Below are 20,829 nucleotides of genomic sequence, written 5' to 3'. Positions count from 1 at the left end.
TAAACTTGCAATAGAACCGAAGATGTTTAGTGCAGCAAAAATAAACGGGTTACGTTTCTCAAGATTATCGTGTCCTACAGTCCACATCAAAAGGTCACGAGCCAAAGATTCTGCCTCGTAAGTCTTATTTAGCAAGTCGTCAGATAGCATCTCTGCAACTTTTAGTGTCGATGCAAGCGAACTCTCTGTATTAAAAGGAAAATGTTTTCTATGCATTTCATTTAATGAAACAGCAAACCTTGAAATGGCACTTTTTAAGCTAGTGACGTCATTCTCTGGGAGAAAAATTGCTTGCATACACACTTCAACAACTACGTTACTTGATGTAATAAAAACGTCTTCTTGTCTTTCAACTATAGTGCAATATTCAAAATCTATACTTTTAGTTTTAGAGCGCATCCCACACGAGAAAAATGTCTGAGCAAACAATATCACTCCGGACAATAAAAACTTCATCTTGGAAACCTGTAACGAGAAAAATTTATGTAATTACTCCTGTATTAAGAAGATAAACTTTTAACATATAATGTTTATAAAAAAATTAAAAAAAATAAAAAATCTTTCCCTCACTTCTTTCCCTCTTATTTTAATTTCTTATGTGAGCCAATGGTATGATTCTCTCATCAGTGGGTTGGGATACGTTTTGAACTTTAAACCTATTTGCCGTTAATGTTTCCAAAATGTTAAATGGGCCTTCAAACTTAGGTGTTAGTTTATAATTGAGTCCTTTACGTACATTTACCTGTATGTATACATTATCACCCACGGTATATGTTTTCGTTGGCTTCGCTATTTTATCATGATTCCTTTTCATTATGATTTGTGATTCTTCTAAATTCTTTCGAAGGATATCAAAACGACTTTTGCTTGCATTTATACATTCTTTTAAAGGATTTGATAGATTAGTTGTAGGCGTTAATACATGGAAAGGCGTTCTAACTGGGGTACCATACAATGCTTCGTGCGGTGATAATTTTAATTGATATACAGTATGATATGAATGATTCAGAGTACTCAGTACCGCAGGTATTGCAATATCCCAGTTGGGGTCTGATCCCCCTAGTGTTACTTTTAATATATTTAAAACCTTCCTATTTGCTCTTTCCACTAGCCCATTTGACTCTGGGTGATATATCATGGTATTTATTTCCTTTATGCTAAGGAATTCACACAATGAGGTAAGAAAGGGATTATTAAATTCTCCACCCGAGTCTGAGATTATCATGTGTGGAATTCCATGTTTACAAATGTAACACTCGTAAAACTTCCTAGCGCATTCAATCGCAGTTTTAGTTTTAAGCGCTATCAGTTCTGTATATCGAGTCAAAGCATTTACAATTACTAAGAGGTGCTTATTTCCTCTGTCTGACTCGTAAAATCCTATCAATAAATCTAAATGTATTCTTTCAAAGGGTTGATTGGGCACGGGATAAGCCCCTAGGCTGACAGGTGTTTTCGTATGCCCTTTGTTTTCCTGACATATGCGACAATTAGCTATGTGTTTTTTATATCTGTAAGCATCGTATGCCAATAAAACAATGATTTGGCTTTCTGTGACATTAATGAGAACCCCGGGTGTCCATGCAATGGATTTGCATGCAACCAATTTAGGACAGTGGAAATAAGTGAGATTGGTACCACTACCTGGTCGTTAGTTACATGTGGTGTATTGCGGGTTTTCCTTGTCACGGTTCTACACAGAATATTGTCTTTGATTATATAATTCTGCTGCTTATACTTTATATATTCCATTTCCTTATGATTGCCTTTCAAAGCATTTATAATTTTTTCTAATTTCTGATCTTTTCTTTGCTCAGTCTGTAATAATTCAGCACTCCAGCCCAGATCTTCTTGTTAAGATATCGTTTTAACAATAGGCATGGATGTTAATATATCTATTAATTTAGCTAAAGGCTCCATACAAGATGACACGGGGTTGCGTGATAATGCATCAGCAATTATATTTGCTTTCCCTGGTAAATACCCGATTCTCGCGCCAAAGTCTTGAATGATCAAATGCCATCGAGTTCGTTTGGGGCTGTGATTGAAACCTTTAAAGAAGTCGGTTAGTGGTTTATGATCAGTAAGAACCTTAACGGGATAACCGTATATTATGAACTTAAAATGCACTAGTGAATTAACAATAGCTAGCCCTTCCTTGTCTATTACTGCATACTTACTTTCGGAAGTTCTCAGTTTTCGAGAATAAAAAGCTATCGGGAAAAATTGTTTTTCATATTGCCGAAGCAATACCCCACCTACTCCTAAGTCTGAGGCGTATGTTGCAATGAAGAATTCCTTACCGAAGTCAGGAAATTTTAAGATAGGAGAACTACACAGTTCATCTTTCAAGGTATTAAACGCCTGTTGATGCTGCTCAGACCATATAAAATCTACGCCCTTCTTCGTAAGATCAGTTAAGGGAGCGGCTATTATTGAATAATTGTGTATAAAACGCCTGTAATATCCACTACAACCCAGAAATTGCTGTATTCCCTTGACATTAGTAGGTATGGGAAAGTTACGGATAGCCGACACCTTATCATGGACTATTTAAGACCTTGGCTTGACACCATGAAACCCAAATATATTAATTGTGTTTTGAAAAATTCACACTTACTAATCTTTACCATTAAGTTATGTTGTCTTAGTCTCTGTAGTACTAGTTCTAATTTACGTAGATGTTCTTCTAAGGTATTGGAAAAGATTACAAGGTCGTCCATATAGGCATGCAATATATCCCCTAACAAGTCTCCAAACACTATGTTAATCATTCTTGTAAATGTTATGGGAGCACAACGTAAACCAAAAGGCATCCGTAAAAATTCATAATGTCCCCTGGCTGTGCTGAAGGCTGTGTATGGGATACTATTTTCTTCTAATGATATCTGGTGAAAGCCTTTAAGTAAGTCCAAACTGGTAAAATATTTATTCTGACCTAACAAAGATAAAATATCGGCAGTACATGGCACTGGGAATCGATCAGGGATCGTTTCCTCGTTTAGGCGACGGAAGTCTTCGCAGATACGCCATGTTCGATCTTTTTTCGGTACAACTATTAATGGAAAATTATAAGGGCTGTTCGATTTCCTAATGACTCCTTCTTCTAGCATTTTACCTACTTCATCATTTATCTCATTCTGGAATTTCATAGGGAGTCTGTACGAGGGTACCTAGATAATTTTCTGCTTGTCCTCTAACCTTATTTGATGCTCGATCACATCTGTTTTTCCTAAGGATCCATCCGTAGTGGAAAAAACATCATGATATTCAGTTAAAATTCCAAAAATTTTCTGCTGAATTTCTTCGTCTTGAATGTCTTTATTGATTTTATTTTTAATAGATTGCAAAAGGGATTCATCCGCAACTGATTGAGCGTGATTAATTTCAGTAACGGTAAGAATACGATGTTTATAAACTTCTACATCCTAGATATGTTGATTTTTGTGAATTACTAAAGTGGTATTTAAATGATTACAGACTTCAATATTATATTGTTGATGTGAGCCTACTGTATAAATAGCTTGTGTGACAGACAATCCGTTAGTTTTCAAAGTGTCGGAAAGGATTAATATTTCAGATCCCGGTAATGTTTTCTTTACTTGCACTATTAAATTCAAAGGTACGTTTAGCTCGATAGATTGCGTGCAAGATGATATTACGGGTGAACGAGAATTCTGTTGGGTCGCGTATATTATTTCTTTATTAGTGAGACAAGTTATTGGTTTTTCAACGTACGTCACTGTTTTATTTGTCGTCTCCTTTTTATCCAAAACGGATTTTAAGGTATTAGAAGACTTATAGAATTTTCCTTTGATATACATACCGTGCTTGGCAGGGGCTAAGATAATGTTTTGATTGCCCATAGATGGGTATCCTATAATTACAGCTGGATACATATCAATGTTTTGTACAGCAACAAATGTATCAGTAAACATGCGCTTACCGACCTTGAACTGAACATGAGTTACGCCTATTACATTTAATTCATTATTTCCTATACCCGAGAGTCTTACTCCGGATTTTTCTATTGGAAAGTTCGAAAACAACAAATGATGTGTCTTCAAATCCATGATATTACATGGACTACCAGAGTCAAAAAATAATGTAAATTATCTGTGTTCTAAATTTACAGCATATAATGTTGGTCGTAACTCATTTTGGCTTATTATTGTATGAATTCGTTGCAAATCTACGGGAGCATGCACTGATTTACTTAATTCGGCCGTGTGTTTCATAGGAAAATCTATCGCCTCACAATGATCTGATAAAACATTAAATTGATTATTCAATACTACTGATGTTGACATGAATGACCTTGACCCAACATCACTCTCTTCCCCACTGGAGTTAATTATGTGGTATTTGCTTTGCTCTGCACATTCTGAAAATTAGTCTGACCTTGCGAGGTCTGGTTTGACGACTCAGGCTCAGCGTTATTCGAAGAACAGTTTGTTTGTTTCGGATTCTGAACTACATTGACGTTTGGCTGTTTCTTCTTATTGAAATGAGGATTTTTCATTTTATTTTCATATGGAACTGACTGTGGAATTGACTGTGTATTTCTAGGATTCTGTTGTGTCTTACGCGAGTAGCACTGACTATATGAATGAGTCAAACTGTTATGTATCGAACAGAATCTCGTTCTGCAGTCTGCAATCAAGTGACCTTGACGTTTGTAATTATAACACGTCATTCCCGCAACTTGACTATTATTAACTACATTTACTTGTTGTGGCTTTGTTTCATTTTTTGCAAAAAACTTGGGTTAACACGGGATCAAGATCAGGACACCTAGACATGTGTTTTTTTATCTGTTTATATACATCCAATTCCGTACTTGCTGGCGTTAACTTTTTATCAAAACACCGCACTAAAGCTTCAGGCAACATAAGTGTCATGCAAGTTAAATACATTAATCATAAAAAATCTTTCACGGAGATGTTATCTCTTGTAACCCAAGTGAAATTACCTAAAATATCTTGATATTCATTAAGCCTATCGGCTATGAGAGCTGCTCTCTCAATAACATTAAGCCGAGTCATAATGGCTTGATTAAGTGTATTTCTTAATATTAAAACTACATCCAAGGCTTCTTCACCCCCATAGACCGCACGTAGCCCAACTTTGAAATCATCCCAGGTAACTGCTTCTTGAAATGAAACACCCCTTAAATACGCACTCGCATCTCCTTTAGAAAAGTCTATAAAACTTTTAGCTTTTTGTAATTGTACAAAAGGGTCTACAATTTGTTTGGCATTTAAATGGGCATCGACGGATGAAATCCATGACTCCACATTCTGAGGCAAGAACCCATTAACCCGACCCTGAAAAGGAAGGATTGCATAGCGAGCATTTACTAGTGTCACAATAGGAAGGGGGTTACCATGTCCTGCTGTTGGGTTACTCGGTCCAGGGGCTGGGCTCACAGGGGGCGTCATGTTTACGGTATTTCTTTTCCTATCTCTACGACCCCTTACAATCCTATCAAAATATCTATATGAATACAGACGTCTACTGCGTAAACGCATAAGCACTAAATGATAAAGATTATAACAAAATTCCCCAAAACAATGATATTAATACAAAGATATTTCCCGAGAACTTCTGAAAGAAAACGGAATTAGCACAGAGAGAAAAACAAATTCTAGACGAGAATTCGAAGTTGAACACAGTTTCCTTTAATGAAAGGAAATTGAAGATTAGCAAACAACTCACCCCAGTAATAATGGACTATCGACTCGTGGTAACTACACCTCACTGCTCAATACGGAAATGAATAAGAAAATTGTACTTAGCTTCGGTTTATATGGCGAAGTGTGATGTCGTCATTTCCTCTCTCTCTCTTGATGTTTGGGTGAATGTTTTCGGTCCGATTTCCGTCGAATGTAGTGCTTCCTGGATATGTTTCTTCAATATTTTGTAAACGTTGAATGTCAGTCCTTGGTTTTCTTAGGAAGTTGATTGAAGATCCAGTTCCTCAGTTTGTATAACATTCATTTGTTGGTATTAAATGTTTCATTTCTTCGGTGGACTATGATACTTAGTCAAAATTGTAGATTCATTACTGTTGATTTCTTGAAGATCTTTCTCTGGTTTTTAGAGTTTTATTTGCTGGTTCTTGAAGATCTTTCTCTGGTTCTTAGTTTTTTATTCGCTGGTTCTTGAAGATCTTTCTCTGGTTCTTAGAGTTTTACCGCTGCCACCATTCATTAGTGTGCTACTGTAGTTAACACACATTTGGGTTCTCTTCAAATGTCATCTTTAATGTGTTATAGATTAGAGTTGGTATGTTACATCTTTAAGTAAAGTCTAAGTAAGTTAACTTTGAAATAGTTTATTCTTTAAGAACAGTGTTAACATCTCCATCACAGGAGTATAGCTGGTTTGGTCGGATGACCATTCCGTATGACATCGTAAAGTAAACTGATACAAATATCCAATTTCATACTAAAGTTTACATAGGTATCTCAGCATTTATGGAATTATAGTAAACACAACATTTATACCGGAAGATGCTTGTTCCGTTCTCACAGACAACTTCTTTCTCACGGGACTTGATTGTGTTTACTCTTCATGAAAAATGTTACATTGCTGAGGTTTGGCAATCGCATCCTGCTTAGAATATGACTATGGCAGTTCTCACACTTCTCTTACTTCCACAATGACCTGTAAGTCATGTGTTATAAACAAGTAATATATAATATATTACATATAAACTTCAAGAAGAGATTATCCAAGGGAGATAGGACAGGACATAAGATAAGAGAGGAACTATGTCCAAAGCAGATAAGATCCAAGTCCTAAGAAACAGAGGAGACCAGAAGTCTGATAGAGCCAGATTCTAACCTTTCCTTCAGACAACAAAAGCCTATCTCCAAAATCCTGTTATGGCCGAGAAAAAGAGACAAATTGAAGCAGCCAGCCCTCCCTGCTTGTGACAAGAAGTAGCCAACACTGCCTGCAGCCTGCCTTCATTCAACAATATCATTGAATTCCTGGGAGAAGACCTCTGATGTCCCTTCTTGATGCCACCCCTTTGTGACGTCTTCAAATCCGGTCATTGTGCCAGTTTCATCTAAACTTCAGCCACCCTTCTGCAACGTTCTCAAGCCTTACTTCAACAGTATCCTCGAATTCTTGGAAGAAGACCTCTTGATGCCACCCTTTTGTGACGTCTTCGAATCCGGTCATCGTGCCAGTTTCATCTGAACTTCAGCCGCCCTTCTGCTACGTTCTTAAGCCTGAAGTCTCAGTACCAGCATCGTCTCAGCAGCTGCAGAAAACTATTCCTTAAGTATTTCTACCTTACTGACTGTTCCTGTTGGTGTTTTGATTGATTTGATTTGTTAGTTAAAGTAACCGAAAAAGTAACATTAATTTTCTTTATAAGTTGGTGAATAAACGTGTTGTGATTTTTCGTGTTGGTTGTTGTTGATATTTATTTTTCTTATTAAAAGAACCCGTAACAATTTTGAGATCGTAACAGCAGGAAAAGGTTGATAGGATTGCAACGGAAAAATGCAACGTTAACATAGTTATTGTACCGTGTAGTGGATGAGATAGAGCCACAGCAGTCTCCGAACTGTTATTATCTTAAGGATGGGTTGCTTATGAGGAAGCATAGACCCGCCGATATCCCTGGGAATGCTGAATGGGGGATATATCAGCAGATATCAATTCCCGCACCGTTGAGAAGACAGGTGATTGCCGTCGCCCACGAGATGGGACAAATGGCTGGAAAGCCGAACAGCTGCATCAAGAAAGCTCCCTTACACCCGATAGAAGTGCAAGAAGAACCCTTCAGCAAGGTAATGATCAATAATGTAGGACCTTTACCAAGAACGAAAAAAGGTCATGAATATATGTTAACCTTAATGTGTCCAGTAACGAAATACCCAGAAACCATACTCGTTAGGAACATCAGTGCCAAGATAATTGCCGAGAAGTTACTAGACTTTTTCACTAAGTTTGGTATACCGGAAATCACTCAAAGTAACTGAGAAACGAATTTCACGTGAAAATTATTTCAGGATGTAATGAAACTGTTGAATGTAAAACAACTATCAACTGCTTATCATCTGGAGACCCAAGGTGCATTATAGAGATTTCATCAAACGATAAAAAGTATGTTAACGAAGTTCTGCAACGAAACGGGGAATGAATGGGACATCGAACTACCGCTGATGTTATTCGAGGTACGTAATGCTTATCAAGAAAGCATGGGATGTAGCTCGAATGAAATGGTATTTGGACGAGAAGTACGAGGACCGATTACAATGTTAGCAGAAAAATGGAGGGATCGAGAGGAACCGGATAGCGAATATGTCAAGAATTTGAGTAAAAGGATCAGCGAGATAAGGAAATTTTCTTTGAAAAATCTCATGACGAGTCAAGGAAAAATGAAGAAAAGGTTCCATATGAAAAGTAAGGACAGATAGTTTTTGATAGGAAAACCGGTATTGGTTTTCTTGTCGATGAGGAGATTCCCACTCACCAACAAGTTTCAAGGACCAATCAAGATTCTAGAGAAGATCAGTGACCTGACCTATATCATCGAAACCCCAGGACGAAGGGAAAGTCAAAGGAAAGTACACATCAACCTACTGAAACCCTACTTGAGTGAAAATGAGACCAAAGCCTCACAAGTGTGTATGGCGCAAACCATACCGTCCATGGAAGACGACGACGGATATGAGGTAAGCAAAGAGAATAATTCGTCTGTCATTCGGAATTTGGGAGAGAAATTAACTCATTTGGACCAGAAGCAACAAGAGGAATTAAGCCGATTGATTAGAAGTTTCCCTGAAATTGTTTCGGATGTCCCGAAACAAACCAACCTGACGAAGCATGAGATACACCGCAAAACAACGGAAAGACCATTTAAACAACACGCCTATCGACTGTCGCTGTATCACCGAGAAGTCAAGAGAAATGAAGTGGATTATTTGTTACAATGTGGATTAGCCAAACAAAGTTCTTGCCCTTACAGTTCTCCATGCTTGCTCGTGAAAAAACCGGACGGAACTTTTAGAATGTGTCCGGACTACCGAAAGTTAAACTCAATCAGTGTGGCTGATGATTATCCATTGTCACTCATCAACCAACTACTCGACAATATCGGACAAGCGAGGTTCGTCTCCAAGATTGACTTGATAAAGAGTTATTATCAAATTCCTTTGGACGGCAATGCAAAACTGTTATCAGCTTTTATAACCCCGTTTGGGGTATATCAATATAACGTCATCCCCTTTAGTCTAATGAACGACCCTAGTACCTTTCAACGAGTGATAGATAACCTAGGATCGATAGAAGGAGTAGGCGTATATCTCGATGATATTGTGGTATATTCATCGACCTAGGAAGAACATCTCCGAATCCTGAAGAAGGTATTTCAAAAGCTGCAGGGAGCATACCTGATGGTTAACCTTGAGAAGAGTGAATTTGGAATAGGCAACAGTTTGGTACTTGGGATTTGAAGTAGGAAGAGGACAAATCGCCCCGGTAGCCACTAATGTTGAAGGAATAAGGAAAGCATCACCCCCTACAACAATGAAGCAGTTACAACGGTTTTTGGGGATGGCGGGATTCTACCGGCGTTTTTGTCCGAACTTTTTGGCTGTAGTTGCTCCCTTGACGGATTTGACTAGCCTCAAGAAAAAAATTGTGTGGACCAGCGAGTGCCAGGAATCCTGCGACAGGATGAAGGCCATATTAACATTGAAACTGATACGGCGAGCCCCAGATTTCAGCAAGAAATTCCTTATCCAAGTGAATGTGTCATATAAGGGGATTGGAGCTGTCATATTGCAAGAAAACGTGGAAGGAATTCTTCATCCTGTTTTTTGCCTATCATCGAAACTAAAGAAACATCAGCGAGCCTACTCGACAGTTGAAAAGGAACTACTAGGGTTTGTCACAGCAATAACAAGTTTGAGGTATATGTGAATCGACCACAAAATGAAGAGATCACAGTATATTCCGATTATAATCCATTAACTTTTGTGAATAAGAGGAAAAATAATAATCAAAGGTTAACTAGGTGGTCATTACGTTTGCAACTGTAATTGTGAGAAATTCCTCTCACAACGATTTAACATAACATTTTTGTGTATGCATCTGTACAACCATAATCTTCCTCTTACTGTAAGGTTATCAGTATTGCGTGTTCATATAGGTTATTGATTGATTTATAATTGAGAATTGTCGTTTGTTGGGTAATTGGCAAACAGGAATTATGTTATTGCATTTGTGTCTTTGTTCATGGAACCGAAGTTTGCATGTCTTCGTATTTTGTAGAAATATGTTCTTTGTTGCATATTATGATAAGAGTTGAAGAACCACATCATACGAGAGAATGACACTCTTACGTTATTGTATGTTTCATGCATGACTATGGTTTTAGTATGTCGCATTTTACGTATGGTCAATCACCGTAAAATATGCTTACAGAACGTTAATAGATGTTTTAGTTTTAGTAATATTCTTTTATGTGCTTTTAGCGAATGTGTTGTACAGCGTGTGGTAGTAGTTGAAGGTGTTACTAACTTGTTTACATCTCGCCAGAGAATCCATTAGTTGAGGTCAAAGGTTAGAAGACAACATGGGCAGTGTTCGGCCTATGATTCACTTAGTTCGCGCTCCTCCATAGATGTATGGGCGTAACGCTACCCATAATCATATTTGTCACACACCACCAACCAGCTAATTACATTTTAAAAATGTGTTTAAAATTGCATACTGTGTGTTTTGATTTTGTTTTTATGTTGATCTTTGAATTTGCTTCAAGGTTTTTTGAGTTAATGTAAATCTTGTAGGCAGTCTTACATACTTTGTAATTGTATAACTTGTCTCCTTTCCTCGTATAAAATCTGAATGCACGAAGGAGGAGACAGCTTTTAGCTCAGGGCCTCAGGCTCAAACTTTGAGCTGATCTGTTATCGAGTGTCGTGGTGGTGGTTGTGTGTGTGTGTGTGTGTGTGTGTGTGTGTGTGTGTGTGTGTGTGTGTGTGTGTGTGTGTGTGTGTGTATAAAACTAGAAGTGGTGATTTACCCTTATTCCTTTAACTGTGTCGTAATTTTCTTAAAGTGCCATTGCCTTATAAATCCCTTGAGTGTGTCTTTGTATAATCACTCATTTATGTAGAATTTAACCTTTAGCTATTAAAGTAAGTTTGACTACAATTTAACAAGTGCGTTTCGATATCCTCCACTGATTTATGTTCTTTGTTTTAATGCGTAGTTGGTAATTAAGAATTGATCTGATACTTACTTAACATCAAGGCGTTCATAATAAGAAGTTTGTGCAACTTATAGAAAACGAGGCTACAAACTGTGGTCCTCTAAGGTCGGAAAATCTGCCTGCGAGAGAGAGAGAGAGAGAGAGAGAGAGAGAGAGAGAGAGAGAGAGAGAGAGAGAGAGAGACAAACTTGTCTTGTTGTATCTTATTGAAACTTATGAACTGAGTTCATGTCAATAGGGAATGCTCAGTAGATGAAAAGACTTAGAGTGTAGTCCTATTGTTGGGAGATATATGACTGTAGTACTATTGAATATCGGTTATACTAAATAATGGCTTATTGGGGGAGAGAAATCTCCCGTTATTCCTTAGAAGCCGTGAAAGGAGCAGTGGTAGTTGTTACAAAAAAAACTTTTGTAGCGGCTTTATAGTCAGTAACATTAAGTATACGGTCCACTTTATCCATCATTTTTTTTTTTCACCACAGTAATGTACTAATTTAAAACATATATCAGGTAAAGATGATGTCCGGAATTTTCGAACTGATCACTCGAAATTCCCGCCATTTAACTCCACCAACGTTACGTTAAATTGGAGGGAGGGTTGAGAGAGCTCGCGGGCGAATGAATGTGGTTTAACCCTGGATAGGTACGCTCCTCGGACACCCCTTTAAGGGTATACTCGGACGCGAACGACCCCGACGCCAAAAAAAATTCTTGAAAAATCAGTTTTTGCAGTAACCTCCTTTTTTCTTTTGCCAAAAAAAACTTCAATGAATGCTTAAAACAACTGTAAAGATAAATACTACTCATCTGCAGAAAAACTATTTATTATAAATATTTTAAGAAATTAAGTAGAAAAAAAAGACCTGACATAAAAATTCATAAAAAAAAAGTTTATACATATATACACAAATCCTTTTAGGAATTGATTCTTGAATGTTTAGGACATATCTTGATGTATTTTGGATGAAGTCACACCCATGGAGGTGAAGATCTGAAATGAGAAAAAAAGAGCAACTTTTTTTGGCCAAAAAAATGTGTCCAAATTTCATGAATTTTTTTTGGATACCCAAATGAAATAGGAAGTGGCTAATTTTTTTAGGGAATAAACATATGTTATCCTAAAATAGAAATATGTAAAAAAATCTTCATTATTTTGTAAATTACATTTATATCAGGGGCCATATCTAAAGGTAATTTTTCGAGTACTTAGAAATTTCGTATAAAAATACATATATTTAATATATAATATGATATTTATGCAGGTAAAAATATACCAAAATATCACAAATTCTATAGGGAACAAGAATATATATAGATAGGGCAGCTTACGCTTCGGATATGTCCACAAAATGGCCGCCAACCACACTGACTCAGACTCCCTAATCTGCCACTTGAAATGTAGGAAGGGTATGTCAAATTCAAGGTGTTATTTACTAATCTAATTATTATTGGATATGCATAAAAATTGTATGGTGGGTTGCTGGATAATTGTCAATTATTTTACGACTATAATATTGAAATTCTGACCCCAAAAAATTTTTTTGAAGGGAAATAAAATCGAAAAAAAAAAAAAATGTAAAACAATATAATATTTTAGCTAAAAAAATTTGATGATATTCAATCAAAAAAAAAAAGTAAACAAAATTTTCCGACAAATAAACATCTAGAGGAATCATTACTCTGTGATAGTTCCTTAGTACGTGGTAATTTTGAAAGAAATGGGAAAAAATGAAAAAATGGCAATCACAGGAAAATCGAACACATACCTATATATACGCCATATCTGGCTAAAAAAAAAAAAAGATAGGCATGGGTAGCCAGATCATCTAGAAACACTTTCCAACACTATAAAATTATAAGTTTTGCGACACTACTTGCCAATTCCTTACGGTAACATGACTAAGCAAAAAAATGCAAAACAAATAAAAAGGGGCACTCGTGGAAAAATGGCCATTCTAATATACGGCATTTCAGAAAAAAAAAATTTCAGCCACGTGCTAGGCAAACCATCAAGGCACATTTTCTGACAAATAAACATATAAATGAATCATTACTCTGTGATAGTTCCTTAGTACGTAGTAATTTTGAAAGAAATGGGAAAAAACGAAAAAATGGCAATCACAGGAAAATCGAACACATACTTATATATACGCCATATCTGGCTAAAAAAAAAATAGGCATGGGTAGCCAGATCATCTAGAAACACTTTCCAACACTATAAAAATATAAGTTTTGCGACACTACTTGCCAATTCCTTACGGTAACATGACTAAGCAAAAAAATGCAAAACAAATAAAAAGGGGCACTCGCGGAAAAATGCCCAACATTCTAATATACGGCATCTCAGATAAAAAAAAAGACATGCACGTGTTAGCCCAACCATCAAGGCACACTTTCTAACACATAAACATGAAAAAAAAATCAATAATATACGGCAATTCCTTACTACGTAGTAAATTTTTACAAATATTGAAAAAAAACAGAAATTGGCAACCGCAGTTAAATACCCAATATACCAATAACTACGTCGTATCTGACAAAAACAAAATCACGCATGGGTAGCCAGATCATCTAGACACACTTTCCAACACTAAAAAAGGAAAAGTTTTACGACACTATTTCGCAATATCTTACGGAAAAATGACTTGGCAAAAAAATGAAAAAAAATGAAAAAGGGGTACTCGCGGTAAAATGCCCGACATTCTAATATACGGCATCTCAGATAAAAAAAAAAGACATGCACGTGTTAGCCCAACTATCAAGGCACACTTTCTAACACATAAACATGAAAAAAAAATGAATAATATACGGCAATTCCTTACTACGTAGTAATTTTTACAAATATTGAAAAAAAACAGAAATTGGTAACCGCAGTTAAATACCCAATATACCAATAACTACGTCGTATCTGACAAAAACAAAGTCATGCATGGGTAGCCAGATCATCTAGACACACTTTCCAACACTAAACAAGCAAAAGTTTTACGACACTATTTGGCAATATCTAACGGAAAAATGACTTGGCAAAAAAATGAAAAAAAATGAAAAAGGGGCACTCGCGGTAAAATGGTCCTCGTGGTGATGAACGACATTTTAACTAAAAAAAAAATCATGCACATGGTAGCCAAACAATCCACCAAGACTTTCCACAACTGATAACCTATACAAGTTGCACCATTCTACGACAATTTCATAATACGTAATAACTTTGATAATTATGCAAACTACCTTAGAAGGGTAAACTCGGTCGCGCTCGACCCCGACGCGTCTCAGAAATCGGGGAAGGAGTACAGCTACAGCAATGCACATCTGGACACTACTAGAGCGTGTAGGGGAGACACCTCCTGCAGGTCGATCACCCACAAATTCAGTCACGGGGGTGAGTCACGTGAGAAAAACCTGTTTTTTTTTGACGCTCGGGGTCGCGAACGACCCATCGTACCTATCCAGGGTTAAGACAAGACTGTTTTAGAACCTAGAGAGCAACCGCCTGGTAGGGAAGGCGCTGAGGTTAAAGAAATCGAGCATTTGTAATTTATGATTCAGAAATTTAATGTCATTTTATTGTAACATGACGAAAATATCCTATGTAGAAATTTAGGTTCAGAAAAACCGCGGGAACAAGGTGTCGTCAGGGCTACAGAGCTCAGCTCTGTCTCTTTTGTCCGACGTCCTCAGCAGAAGTAAGTCCTTAATTGTACTCTCCCCCCCCCCCCCCTATTGTACCCAGGTCGGTTTCCCTATAGGTTTTACAAGTGTTCTGTAAGATTTGTATCTATGTATATTTAGTCGATCCTTGTGATTGGGGATCAGTGCTGTCTTGTAAATTACGTAAAAAAGCCTTGGTATGCCGTTGATCGAGGCAACTTATTAAAAGATTAATTAAATTTGCTTAATTTTGAGTCCGGTGCGGACTTAGTTTTTTTTCAGCAACGCATGAGGTCATTTAGTCAAGTGTCTCTTTTGTATGTCAAGTAAATGTTTGATTATGTATTTCCCTCGTATTAAATAATTATTTTTGTAATAAACTTGTTAAAATATAGCTGTATTTTAGTTAACTCCTGAAAGGTTTCGGGAATCTTGCCTTTTCAAGGCCTTGCGGTCCGTCCAGTACATCGGGCAGATTTAATAAACTGGTGAAAATCACAACATTTGGTCCTTTGAACCGGATCGCAAGCGCTTCCCAGAGCCGGACAGGACTAAATTAGAATATGAGCTTTAGAGTTGCTTTAATAGGGCATAGTCAGCTTCCCCCAAATCTGCCACAATGTTCAGATAGCGAGGTAGAAATTTACCTCAAGCCAGGGGGCCTAGTCCATCATTTTTTGAATGATCAGTTAGAGTTTTGGAACAAGAGGTACGATTTGGTTGTTTTATATCTAGGAGGGAACGACCTGGCGAATGAACACCCCAAAACTGTGTGGGATAATTTGAGGGTCCTCATCGAACGATTGAGGAACATAACGGGGATCATTGCTATTTGTGACGCGGAGGTTAGGGAGTATCTACCTGACAACAGATTTGCAGTTAATCCAACAGTGTACGTTGGTAAGGTAAAAAACTTCAATGCAAGAGTCTCGAAATATTCTTCAAAGAGACATCAGTACGGTGTGAGACACCTGCCGATGAACTCCAGAGCCTACCGCGAGGGCAGGTTAAGAGACAGGGTCCACTTTGATCAATCAATTCGCAATGCTTTCCTCAACCGTTTGATGAGGTTGATCAGGAGAGAGAGGGAGAGACGTAACAATTAAGGTCCTCAATGTCTCGGTGTGCAATCAACCACGTGTTAGTTTTCTTGAGTCCCCTCTTCATAACGTAGACGTAACTTTTCTTCTTGTTTTGATAACCTCCCATAATTAAAGTAAAGTAGTAAGAATGGTGGTGGCCACGATCGTGCACATCGAGGCGTCGATGGGCCTAGTGACAGACTTGCTTAGCGAAACGCAAAGAGCGCTAATAGAGACCTACTCTGAGTCCGTTTACCAGAATTTGGTACCGGAGTTGCAGGCCGAGGTCCGACAGCTAAAAGAGCTATACAAAAGCCAGCGTGTGAAACTAGAGTCTAGTATTGAAGCCCGAATCAGGCACACGTTAGGTGAAGCTACACACGCTTCTACCCTACTGTATAATAGGATAGACAAAGTGAAAAGCACTTCAACGGGGAATGTTGCCCTCCCCAGGTTGAAGCCGCTGCCTCTCCCCACGTTTGAAGGGGAAGTGCAAGAGTACGCATTGTACCGTGAGCTCTTCACAATCCACGTGGATAGAAGAGCGGATTTAGACGAAGTGTCTAAATTTATTTATTTGCTGGGGACATTGGACAAAGAGCCGCTTAGAGTCGTAAAATCTTTAAGTGTAATGCCGCGAACTATAGATTAGCGTTAGATCTACTAGACAAACAATATGGTAACGTACATCAGACGCTCGTGATTCTGCACCGAAAGTTAGCTAACATATTTGTGCCGTCACTAGACCCCGTAGAGCTCAAAATGTTCCGTTTCGAGTTAACTATTATAATTGAACAAATTAAAAGGTTGAGTAAAGACGATATAGGCCAGGGCATGGTCATGAGTCTCATAAATCAAAAATTGTCAGAGGGAAAGCTCTATCGGAAAGTGGTCGAGCATTTGAAAAAATGTGATTATACGTTGGATGAGTTCTTTTACGCAATAGACTTCATTATAAGAATGCTCGAAGACGATGCGTTACAAAGAGACGACTAACTCGAGCATGATAAAAGAAAAGACAACAGTGTAAGACCGAAATCCACACCTGTCCACAATAATTCTTGCCCATTTTGTAGCGAACGGCACCCGCCTCACGGCTGTCGCCAAGTAACTGACGTAGCTGCTAGACGTTGCATTTTGCTTAAAAGGGGCCTTTGCTTTAACTGTACAAAGTCAGGTCATCGTAGTGATAAATGTCCCATCCAAAGTTCTTGTAAAATTTGTAATGCCAAACACCACACCGCAATTTGCGATGATCACAATGCGGGAAGACGACCGCAATCTAACCCCCATAGTAGTAATAGTCAATTAACAACGTCCCGCCCCGTAGTAAATGTGACGCCTACACAGCACGAAACTGCCCCCCGTCCATCCAAAGTTAAAGTAGAATCTAAACCATGCAAAAGTGCAAAGATTGCACAGAAATCTGATGTAGACCTCCTATGTACCCTCTTGCCAACCGCGATGGCAGACATATATCGAAAACAAGGTAGCAAGCGAGTCCGCCTATTCCTTGACTCCGGGAGCCAAAGAAGCTTCATATCAGTGAAAATCGCTAGTCAATTAGGCCTACCGGTGGTAGGGCAAGTGTCATTGAATATAGCTCCATTCGGCTCCGCGGAAATAAGTGGACAGTACAATGTAGTGAGTTGTAGGGTTGAGATGGGAAAAAGATCAGTGAGGATGAAATTAGTGGCACACGAACACGTGGACGTCCCGATACATAACGCTGGTTATGTAAAGGTCAGACAGCATCTGTTGAGCAAGGGAGTCACGTTAGCCGATCCAGCCAACCAATCAGATACCATGAAAAACGTACACATATTAGTAGGGGCTGATTATTTTAGCTATTTTACTATAGGTGTTGAAAAAGTGGATGGGATAAATCTTTTCTTGACTCATAATGGTATGTTCCCATATGGGAAGGTGCCACAGTGGTTATTCCAAGGGGAAAAAGTTGAACAAGTAAGAATGCTCAGAGTGTGCAAAATCATGAACGAACCATATCAGTTTGATGTAGATGAATGGTGGCGTTTGGACCGTGTTGGCATCGCCCCATCTGAGCAATACACCGTGCGCGAGGCGGAAGCTGTGCGAAAGGTATCGCGAAGTGTTGTGAAAAAACCTGAGGGATATCAGGTTAGCCTACCATTCGGATCAAATGCTAGGCCCGATACGAACTATAGAAACGCTATGGCACAGTTAGAGTCGTTGCAAACTAAATTTAGGAAGGATAGGGAATATTTCGAACAATACTAGGGAGTGATAGACAAATATATTGAAGCGGGTTTTATATCTGAAGTAAAAGAACCTAAGGTTGAAGGTTATTATATGCCGCACTTTGGAATCAGGAAAGAAAGCCGCACCACCCCCCTTAGAATTGTGTTCAATGCTTCCGCGAAATCGAAAGGTGGTAAGTCCTTGAATGAGTGCCTATTGCCTGGCCCCAATCTAATGGAACTAGCATATCACTTAATCATAAGGTTTAGGTTGAACAGATATGCCATGTTAGCTGATATCAGCAAAGCCTTCCATCGTGTATTGTTGGATCCTCGTGATGCCAAATACACACGATTTCTGTGGCGCGAGGCAGCAGGTCGAGCGCTTACCTTCGCCTTTAGAGTCGTGGTGTTCGGCATCACGGCAAGTTCATTTTTGTTACAACAAGTGTTAAATTATCATTTTAAAGGGGAAGGTAGGCCAGATTTGGTAAAGTCCTTTTATGTTGATAATTATCTAGCCACTTTCGAGAATCTGGAGAGCATGAAGCAGGAGCATGAGTTTGTTAATAACATCTTAACAGGGGCGGGTATGCCTTTAGAAGGATGGGCATCCAATCACTTGGCCTTTTATAGCGAGAAAGAATGGAGAGAGCCTGTGAGTGTGAACGTGCTTGGGTTGCGATGGACCCGAGACGTGGACCGATTGTGTGTGAAAGAAAGTAAGAAGATCTGTGAGTTGGGGGAGGGATGGGTGCCTACAAAGCGTAGGGTACTTTCCTTGTTAGTCTCAATTTACGATCCAATAGGTTTGATAAGCCCATTGTTTGTAAGAGGAAAACTTTTCCTCCAACAACTATGGGAGAATGACGTGGGTTGGGATGATGTGTTGAAAGGAGAAAAGGCCAGAGAAGCGAGTGAGTTGTTGAGTGATTTGAAAGCCGTGAGCAAAATCACTTTTCCAAGAACAATAGGTAGGAAAGGTTTAGAACTCCATATATTCATCGATGCCAGCAGTAAGGCATACGGCGCAGTAGCATATACCAGGGACGATTGCAATCACGTAACCATAGTCACCAGTAAAATGAGGATCACTCCGATGGGAATGAACAAATTGACAATTCCAAAGCTAGAACTGCTAGCATTGTTGCTAGGCAGCAGATTAGCAAAAACCCTCAAAGAGCTGATAGAACCTCGAGAGGTAGTCCTATGGACGGACAGTAAGGTCACGTTGGCATGGGTAGCATCTCCCGAGGCCAAGGACCACAAGAATGTTTTTATATCTAACCGAGTAGCAGAGATTGTTTTTCTTCAGCAGGTTTGTCATTTGAGTTTGATGCATGTCCCCAGTAAACAGAACCCTGCTGATATCCTGTCCAGAGGTGCAACGACGCAACGACTGCTAGATAACTCCCTGTGGAGGAGCGGTCCAGAATTCCTCAGGACCACGGGAAAGCCTGTTCCTGACAAGGAAGAAGATCCAACCCAGGAAAAGGCAACAGTCGCGGCGGTGCAGGAATTAAGAGAGGAAATGAATCCTTCCCCTCCAGGCGAGATATGGGAAATTCTGCAAAGGGAAGTAGATTTCCAATTCTTGTTGAGAGTTGTAGAAGTAATCAAAAGGTTTACAAAGATAGAACGGCATCCGTTCAGTATTGTTGTCCAATTAGAGCAAAAACATTATTTGCCTACCGTTTATACCTACTTAGAGGGCAGAGTCAGACCCCCTCGTGAAGTTGCTAATTTTGTCAGACAATTGAATCTAGTCTTAATAGATAGTCTCATTTGCACTAGGGGACGAGTGTCCCAAGTAGAAGAAACTGATCAGTTAATTCTCTTGCCAGCCAAAGGGCATTTAGTCAGGATGTATTTAAATTATTTACATCGGTTACATTTGCATTGTGGGGTGAATACTCTAATAGGTATCTTTCGACAGAAATGTTGGGTGGCGGGTCTACGTTCCATTGCGAAGCGAACCGTGCGACAATGTCCTGAATGTAAACTGACCTTCCAACCTATCACAAGACAGCCACCACCCCCCCCCCCCCCTGCTAAAGGAAAGGATCACTCTCACAAAACCCTTCAAAGCAGTCGGAGTGGACCACACAGCAGCCATACAGACCGAAAGGCGGCCGGGCTACATACTCATCATAACATGCATGGCTAGCAGAGCCGTGTACCTTGACTTTTGTCCCTCCCTGGAAGCAGAAGAATTCGTGTTAGCACTAAGACGGTTTAGTGCCACCCATGGTGCCCCGCAGCTCATAATGTCCGATAACCATCAGACTTTCAAAACTGCCAGCCACCTCCTTCAGGGACTCTACGAAGAAGATGAAGTCCAGCAGTTCTTGAGGAAAACTGGCATAAAGTGGCGTTTTCAGACGCCCCGTGCACCTTGGAAAGGTGGGTTCTTTGAGCGTTTGGTAGGGGTAACGAAACGGACCCTCCAGATAGCCCTCGGAAAGAAGTACCTGCCGGACGCCAACGTACTAACACTCGTGAAAGAAGCAGAAGCAGTGGTGAACAATCGGCCGCTTATGTACAGCGGTGACGAGCGCGAGGATGAAGTCCTCACCCCCTCCCATTTGCTAAGAGGACACCAAGTCCACCTCATGGCACCGATCTTGCCGGACGA

Source organism: Palaemon carinicauda, chromosome 7 (genome assembly GCF_036898095.1).
Source record: "Palaemon carinicauda isolate YSFRI2023 chromosome 7, ASM3689809v2, whole genome shotgun sequence".
In the NCBI taxonomy this organism is placed as follows: Eukaryota; Metazoa; Arthropoda; class Malacostraca; order Decapoda; family Palaemonidae; genus Palaemon; species Palaemon carinicauda.
Note: the sequence above shows the minus strand (reverse complement) of the source record.